At 47.4% G+C, this 8217-nt stretch overlaps 1 long non-coding RNA gene across 1 annotated transcript; it reads right to left on the bottom strand.

Moving 5' to 3' along the window:
* Positions 1-4438, bottom strand: LOC112944785. Its single transcript, XR_003248835.1, has 2 exons — positions 4258-4438; positions 1-1078 (listed from the first exon to the last, which is right to left on the bottom strand). It is a non-coding gene; the product is annotated as an uncharacterized LOC112944785 (long non-coding RNA).
* Between the last annotated feature and the right edge of the window lie 3779 nt (positions 4439-8217).

The following is an 8217-nucleotide window of genomic DNA, read 5'->3' as shown; positions in this document are numbered from 1 at the left end:
TGGAAAGGGAACATCATTTCCAGATGAGCACTCAGCGATGGGTACTGCTGTGCCTGTGCTTTCGAACCCATCTGCAGCTCTTGAGAACAGGCTCTGAGAAGTGGCCTGATGTTGTGATTCTCAGCCTTTTCCAAGCAGTGGATCCCTGTGAAACGCAGATCCTTCTCCCATTCAGCAGACCCTCTTGCCCTCGTATGTGATGCTGTGTTGCAGTGGGACGCAGTCCTGTCTCCTGCAGTACTTGTGGTCTGCAAAGCAGCCTTTAGCCACAAAACACAATGGAGCCATAAAATCAACACGTGAAACTGGGCCAGAAAGGAAATATGTTCCTTTGGGTTTGGGTCTGCTTTCGCGAAAGAGACAGGAGAAGTTAATCTGTGCTGGCAGCCCCTTCTCTTCCATTAGCAGTGAAGAGTGAAGAGTCCAGACTGCCTTCCTCACGGGAGAGGGGGAGACCAGTGGCTTTGCGAGGCTCTGTGCAGTCTGGAGAGGACTCAGCAAACTACACGCCAGGGATGAGGGGAGGCAGAGGGGAATTTGGCAACAACCCCAGAAAAGCAGTTCTCTTATGGGAGACCCCGCAGGGACTCTCAGCTTGGCCTTGACAGTTCCCTAATGCAAAGAACCAAGGGAGGAACTGGGGGTCTTGAATTCCTTTAACCTCTCCTTAACCAAAGGGATGTGGGAGTCCCATAGTGGAGATATTATGGCAGCGGGATCCGAGCACACACTGGGGGAGGCATGCAATCCATCCAGATGCAGTCTCCATCTCCCGCTGTGCACCGACGAGAAATCTCTTTGGTAAGCCCTAAAAGGCGGCCCCCGGGGCGGAAGAGAGCAGGGCACAGCATCGCAGCAGGTAGGCGCCGTGCAGAATACCACAGCCAGTTCAAACAGCGGTCGCTGCCTCTGTGCTTGAGGGGGGAAGAGAGAAAATCGCTTGCGCTGGATTTGCCTCCCCCAGGCAGTGCTCAGAGGTCAAGTGCCTGGTCCCATCAGGCTGCGACCAGGGCCACAGGCCTGAGCAGAGGCCCAGAGAGATGAGCTTTCTTCTGCCCGGCGACCCTTAGTGTCGGAGCTGGAAGTTGGGGAGAAAAAATGGAATCATCAAACATGACATGAATCACGGGGAGATTTCGGACTGATAAATATTTCAGACTGACAACTATTCCTGGCCCTGAAAGTTCATTCATCAAGTTCTCAGCAAGGCCTCCACATCCCAAGACCATAAATACTAAAACCTATTTTAATAATCTACTTTCAGCACAGCTAATACCAAAAGGATAGAAAATGGTACACAGTTCAACACATACGCTCATGTATTTCAATGTAATTTAATACACCCAGAAAGGACACACTCAAATATATTTTTGTAGTAATTACAATGCCCAATTGTGTGTGTCAATTTGTGAGTTGATTGTACCTTGTTTTGAAAAGATTCTGTGCAGTGGTGACAATTTAAAAACAACAGCAGGCATTAGTATACCCGCAAGATAAGAAGCCTGGCAGGGCTGTCACGAAGCCATTGGCCATGTGTCTGACTCCCAACTTGCTACAAGACTTGGGTCCAACAGGGCTTGAGACATTGGATTTGGGGAAAAAAGAAGTAGTCTTGGTTTTTTTTTTTTTTTAATTAACACTGAAGGAGGGCTGGCTGCCCAGCTGCTCGTCCTGTGGCTGAGACAAGCCCCAGTGATGCACCAGGAGCACCTATGTGGCTCAGGAGCTGGGGACACAGCACTGTCCTGCTTTCCCAACACCAGGATTGCTGCTACATCTACGTGCACACTAGTGCCCACACACGCAGAGAGTTACACAAACATGTGCTTCAGCCTGGGGAAAGTGCCAAAGAGAGAAAGACAGAACGCAAAAACTCCATGAGAGAGAGCAGGGCAGGTTGCTCACTCCAGACCAGCTCCCTGGAGGCTGAACAGTGATGTTGCCTGTGTTAACATGGTCACAGCACGGGACAAATTATTCCACTTTCCCTCTGGCATAGCACACACCTGCCCCTGCAAGGCAGGAAGGCTCATTTACGGAGGACTGGAGGTGAACTGGCGATGCTGAAACCCTCCCTGTTCACACCAACTTGAGCTCTTGTCTGTCTCAGCAGGAGGGAGGCCACCAAGCCATTCATCAGAAAACAATCCTTCCCTAATAGCAATAACAAAGAGGAAACTTCCTATGTGCCTGTCTATCCTACAAATAAATGTAGCCCCTACTCAGATCCATGCGTAAGTCACAGAATTCGACAGGCCAGTACTAAACACTGGCGGGGTATCTCAATTTCCACCTCCAAGTACCATCTTGTCTATGAGCTCTTTAAATGGAGCCACTGCCTACCAGGCACTCTTAAAGCACATTTCATTCATGAATTAAGTCCCTGACAGCCCATATCTCTATGATCAATATGTTTGTTTATTAGCAGCAGCTGCTGTGTTTTAGCAAAACGGGAGGGCTCCTGCAGGAGCAGCACACTCCAACCGCAGAGTAGGGCTTAGAATGGGGAGAAGGACCTCCTGCTGGCAAATGGGAGCTGGGCTGGATAAGATTTCACACTAATGACCCTTTAATTGAAATCACTTCTCGGGGCAGATTGCTCATCTCAGGGATATTTGCACTGATGGGTCCTTGTTTGGCTGAGTCCATTAACTCAGCAGAGGTGAACAAAAGATTGTGCGTGTTCAAGGAGCCCCAAGTCATCAGCTGGTGTAAATGGAGACCTGGGAAAAGGTAGGATAGAAGGTGGTTTGCACTGTCCCAGCCATATATCTGAGCAAGCGTTCCTGGATGGGCTTCACCCAGAGCTGCCAGGGCAGGTGCAGGAACTGTCCCATTCCCAGGAGAGCTGCTGGTCCTGTCCAGTTCGAACATCTAAGCCCAAGGCAAGGATGAGCCGTACCCATATTCATCCTGCCACGAGGAGTGGAGCAGGAATGCAAGTCCATGCCCAAGCACCCGTTCTATGTCCTATAGGACCTAAGATTGTTCCCTACCAGCCAGGTTCCAGGAAAAAGGGAATTTCCTCTCCTGTGCAATGGGAAAGTCACAAACAGCACAAGGTCCTCAATGACCATAGAGCTACTCTGAGATACAGTCCCCACTGTCTGAATTAGGCTCATTCCCAGCCAACAGGGAACCTTCCTTCCTTCCTTCAGAGAGCCTTTGTGTCAGGAGGTTTATTAAGGGCAAGAGACCACTAACGAAACCCCCTTCTTGTTAATGGATGCAGTTCTTTTGGGCCTGTTTTGCAAGTAGAAATGTTGATGTGTGTCTCTTACGATGCAAAGAGGAGTCTGAGTGCACAGAAAGGAGGGTTACGAACCTGCTTTGAATGCATTTATTATTCCCATTAATTACTATGCCTGCTAAAGAGGACCAGCTGTTCTAGGAGGCTGTGGTACCAATTTATCAGGAGAAGATTCCAACAGAAGTCACAGAGAGTTTTTCTCTGAACTTGGGAGGATGGAAGATGGAGGTTTTTTAATTAGAACTTGTTATTAATGGGAACGTAGCAAATTAAAAATAGTCTCCCTCCGCCCCCTTCCCCCCTCCTCTATTATACGAAGCTCTGATCTCAATTAGAAAGATCAGGAACCAACCATTGAATGGGAATTACTGAGATGAAAACTGATTGAAAGACAAAAGCTGAAGACAGAGGCATCACAGAGTGAGAACGGAGACAGGGAGCAGCAGGACCGGGGAACAGCGAGCAGAGGCCGGCAGAGGCCACAGGCAGCTGCCGGGTGTCAGCCACAGTCGAGAGCTGTTGGCTTTCTGATTTCCCCTGCAGCAAGGATACCCTCCAAGCACTGCTATTAGGAGTCTCCCTTCCATCTAGGGCTGTGGTCTTCCCCCCGGCTGCTTTGCTCTGCTCAGGTTGGAGTTTCACTCATTACTGCCCCTGGGCATCCTTCATTTCCACAGCTTTGCCAGCTTAACCACGTGGCAGCTCTGCGGGCACTTGTCTAGTCCATGACCTCAAGCCCAGACTCCTTTTCCACCTGCATCGTTTCCATGCCATCCTGCTGGTGTGAACTGGTTCCTGTCTGCAGCTGGGGAGGACTGGTTGCCACAAAGGCGTCCTCCACAGAAGTGTTGTCCCACTCCTGCTCATTAACCCTCCTTCCATCTCATCCCAGTGTGGTTCTACCACCGCAGCCAGCGCTCTGCAGAGTTATCTCACCCAACCCAAAGGCTTTGTCCACCCAAAAACTGTGCACAAGACCATATAATGTACCCAGATAATCATCTTACCTCTCTTGTTTTGCTTGTTCCTCAAATGTGGGAGCAGCTCTGGCTGTCGGGATATGAGGATGTCCTGGAGCTTCCAAGTTCTTGGCAAGAAACAGGCAAATTTGTCCTCAGCCTCTGCCGCTGCAGGAGCTGCTCCAGGTTAGAGGGAAAGCTGGCAACGGCTGTTCCTGCAGCATCTGGGCAGCCTGGAGGCAGGCAAGGAAGTGGGTAAAACAACAAGGAAGGGGCTGGACGGGGTTTGTGTTTTGTTTTACTTTTGCAAATCTGATTCATTCTAGGTTGAAGAACACGCAGTCAGGACTCAGACCACGGTGGCATCAAAGAACAGATGGGTCCTGACCAGACCCATCTCCTGCAGGCTGCTCCATGAAAAATGTGGTTAATCAGTTCCTCATGAGAACCTCATCTGCTAGTTTCTCTGGTCACCTGTGGACCAGGGCTCCTTCCAGCAGATAATCCATGCCATATTCTGGGGCAGGCAGAGACCTGAGGCTGAAATTACAGCCTTGCTTACTAATTGCTGCATGTTCTCTCTCCATAGGTATATCATTGCCAGTAATTAGCACAAAATCCTTTCCCACTCTTGTTAAGTTCCTGTGCTGCAGTTAAATACTCCCAGATCCCATTTAAATGATTTCAAATGCAATTCATTCTGGCTCGTTAAATAATTCCACAGCAGTGTTTGTCGTATTCTCTCTCTGTTTTCCAACAGCAACTTTCTCTCAGAAAGAGTATGACGACTGAAGCAGGTAGAAGAAGGGAACATGAAAGCAACATGAAAATAGAAAATTAGAGGGTGCATCTTCTGCATTCGTATTTTCTCTTCTCCCCCTCTTTTCCAGATAAGGCTTTACCAGGTAGCTGGATTTTGAGAGCTTATGGTCCAGGGAGACCAAATAATTCCATGGCTCTGTCTGTGGTGTTCTCCGACACAAAACCAGTGACACTGAGCCATCAGCAAGCTTTGGTGGGAGTATCTCTCCTTGCAAGGTGGGATGCATTTTCCTCTTAGTCCAAGGCTGAGGATGGGCAAGGGCGAGAGCCACGGCTACAGCAGATGACTGCTCGTATCAGAGCAGCATCAGAGGAGCCTGCAGCTTGCCCCGTGGACACAGCATGACCTCCTCCATGTGTCTCACCGCTTCCCTGCTCTGAGCTATTGCTATCCTTTCCTCATCTCTTTTCCTTCCTGTGCCAGGTAGTTTCCCTCTCCTCATCCCCATCTCACTGCCCCAACGTCCCAAAGACTGTTATGGTATTTCCTTTTGGAGAAACCTTATCGAGAAGACTTTGCTTTTACGTTTACCCATACATTAAGGGAAGATGTAGCAGAACAGCAAGAGGCTAAGAAGGAATTATACAGAAGTCTGCTTCAGCAATTCCTCTCTCCTGTGGCATCCTGCAACCTTTGAATGTCACAGACATAGGAGACAGTCACAGTTGCAGGGCACTGCCCCTAGAGCGCACCCGCCTTGAATGCAACCCTTGTGTTGTCCTTCCTGACGAGGCTGCATGACATCATTTTTGGTTTCATCTCCTGGCAGCATTGCCAAGTCTCATGAGTACACTGCAAACTTCTCCATGCTGGATATTTTCCTCAAAGCCTCCATTCCTGGAGACAAGTGATTCAGCAAGACTCTCAGATTTCAGTTTATGCTGAGAAAAGAGAAACGTTCCAGTTCTTGTAGCTGGGGAAAAAAAATAAATAAAGGCTTTAAGTGTTATTTGAGTGCAAGCTACTAGATCCAGAGCCAGAAGGCAAGTGAAAAGAAACCAGCATTTAATATTTTTTTTGAATTTGGAGAGCAGATTCACAAGCTCTGGATGTCTGGGGTCAGCAATACCACATCTGCTCTGCCTCTCAGCTGGAAACGACGCAAGGGAGCCAGATTTGTCTCCTTAGGCTGCTACTTGTGGATCCACAGCCAGGGCTCAGCTCACAACGAGCAGGGACTTTGCAGCAGGGAACAGTTCTCCATCTCTAGCACTGATGTTTCTCTTAATCCCGTCCTATATGCACATGAAATGCTGCCATTTACTAAATTTAATTCCCACCCAGAGAAGTTAGATGAAGTATTCTTCGCATGCAGTTTGATAAGTTGGTGGCTTTCAAATCGCGGTCCTTGAGACCTGAGGGTCCATCAGCTACTTGCATGGACTCATGAAAAGGCTGCAAAGAAAAGTAATTTCCTTTCTGCCATTCAACAGAATATGGCTGTATTGTTGTTGGAAGACTTGTAATGGTCCTTGAGTTCACAAAACTAAAAGCCACTGTGCCAACTGGCTAAATGCATTAATGCTCCTTCAGGACCAACAGTGCAAGAGGTCACATTGCCCACAAGGGGACATCTTCTAGACCCCTGTCCAAGGAACAAAGAGAACTATGTGTAGTTAGAACAGTTCACAGGAATGAATATCTGACTTACTATTTGTTCCTGTGTTTGTTTGTTCGTTTTAATATCAGAATGAGTGCTGGCTGAGGTGAATGGACAAACACCTCACACCACTTCCAGGGTGGGAGTTTGTGACACTGCATGCTTATAGCTAATGATCCTCCTGAATTCTTTGGATGAAAAATGTGAATTTGGTTGGAAAGGAATCAGACAGTGAAAGAAAGAAAAGCATATTTCAGAAATGTTCTCCACACTGCTTTCATAGGCAAGTGTCATAGCGAAAACCAGCACAGTTAGCCACAAATTCAAGACTGGGATGCCATACTATTCCCAGCTTGTCATTCCTCTGCAAGGATACTCCTGAGAGAGAAAAATAATTAAATAAAAGCTCTAATACAAATGGGGGAAAGTAAGGAAAATCTCTGTGCTTTGAAAAATGTGTGTCCCCATCTGTTAAACAACATTCAGGTGCTCCTGCATTTACGCTTCCTCCAGATTTATGCGGCAATGACTTTCAAAGACAGATTGTCTATGCAAAGAACAGATGGAGAGAACAATCCTCCCCTCCAAGCTTCGCACCAGAACTACAGAAGTTTGTGATCTAGTTCTTGGTTTACAAAACACAAAGCCAAGGCCCCCTCTGCTCTGACTCTTGGGTAGCTCCAGAATCACATAGAGCTGTTTCACACCTGTGACTACCAGTACCTTGCTGTAGTTTTATCACCAGGGACCACTTTGTAATAGAACATCAGGAATGCAACAGCAGCATCAGGAATGTTTTCTGCATGAGCATCTATAGAATAGCTGAAGTGTAACAACATAAATGAAAGATAACAGGGCAACAGAGTTCAGATTGCCTTTCTTCCAATCCATGGGAGAGCATTTCTTCAAATATCTGCGTCTGCTTCCCAAGCTTCAAGACCAACTGATGAGCAAAGACTCCCCAGGCTGTCAGTCCAGACCATTTCACTTTTCATCAGCACAAAATTTGCTTTAACATGGAAAAAGTGATTTCTTGAAAGCAAAATAATACTCAGTTAAATCAGCATCTTAGCTCCCAGTCTTTCTGTTTTCTCTGTCTCCCTGGATGTTCAAAGGAAAACAATGTGATTGTTAATTACAAACTGTTTTGAATGCATGAAAGAAAACATTTTAGTGCTAAAGCCAGCCAGAGGCACGAAAGCTGAGAATGCGACATGCGCCTAACTGCTTTAAAGGGCAGAAAGTTCTGTTGTAATTAAGGCTGATGCAATCATCACAACAGATACAAGGTGGAACAGCTACTTCTTTAGCTTCCCACTTGCCTGTTTTCTACCTACTATGTTTTACTTTGGACTAGGTAGAAAAACTTGCTTTGGATTAGGTGGAAATAAGTTAATATTTAAGGTAATGATGCTCAAATACACATGCTGCCCATCAGAGAGGGGCAGAGGGCTCTCAGCAGACACACAGCAGTCATGAAGCAGGAGCTCACAGTGGAAGGAGGACTGGAAGGTCCCAGGACTGGCCTGACACACAAGGCATCCTCGATCGCATGCTTATTGCTTGCTTCTCAGCACAAGGTCCC

Source organism: Nothoprocta perdicaria, unplaced genomic scaffold (genome assembly GCF_003342845.1).
Source record: "Nothoprocta perdicaria isolate Ctin4 unplaced genomic scaffold, notPer1 scaffold_176, whole genome shotgun sequence".
Classification (NCBI taxonomy): Eukaryota; Metazoa; Chordata; class Aves; order Tinamiformes; family Tinamidae; genus Nothoprocta; species Nothoprocta perdicaria.
Note: the sequence above shows the minus strand (reverse complement) of the source record. Positions and strands in the feature narration are given on the sequence as shown.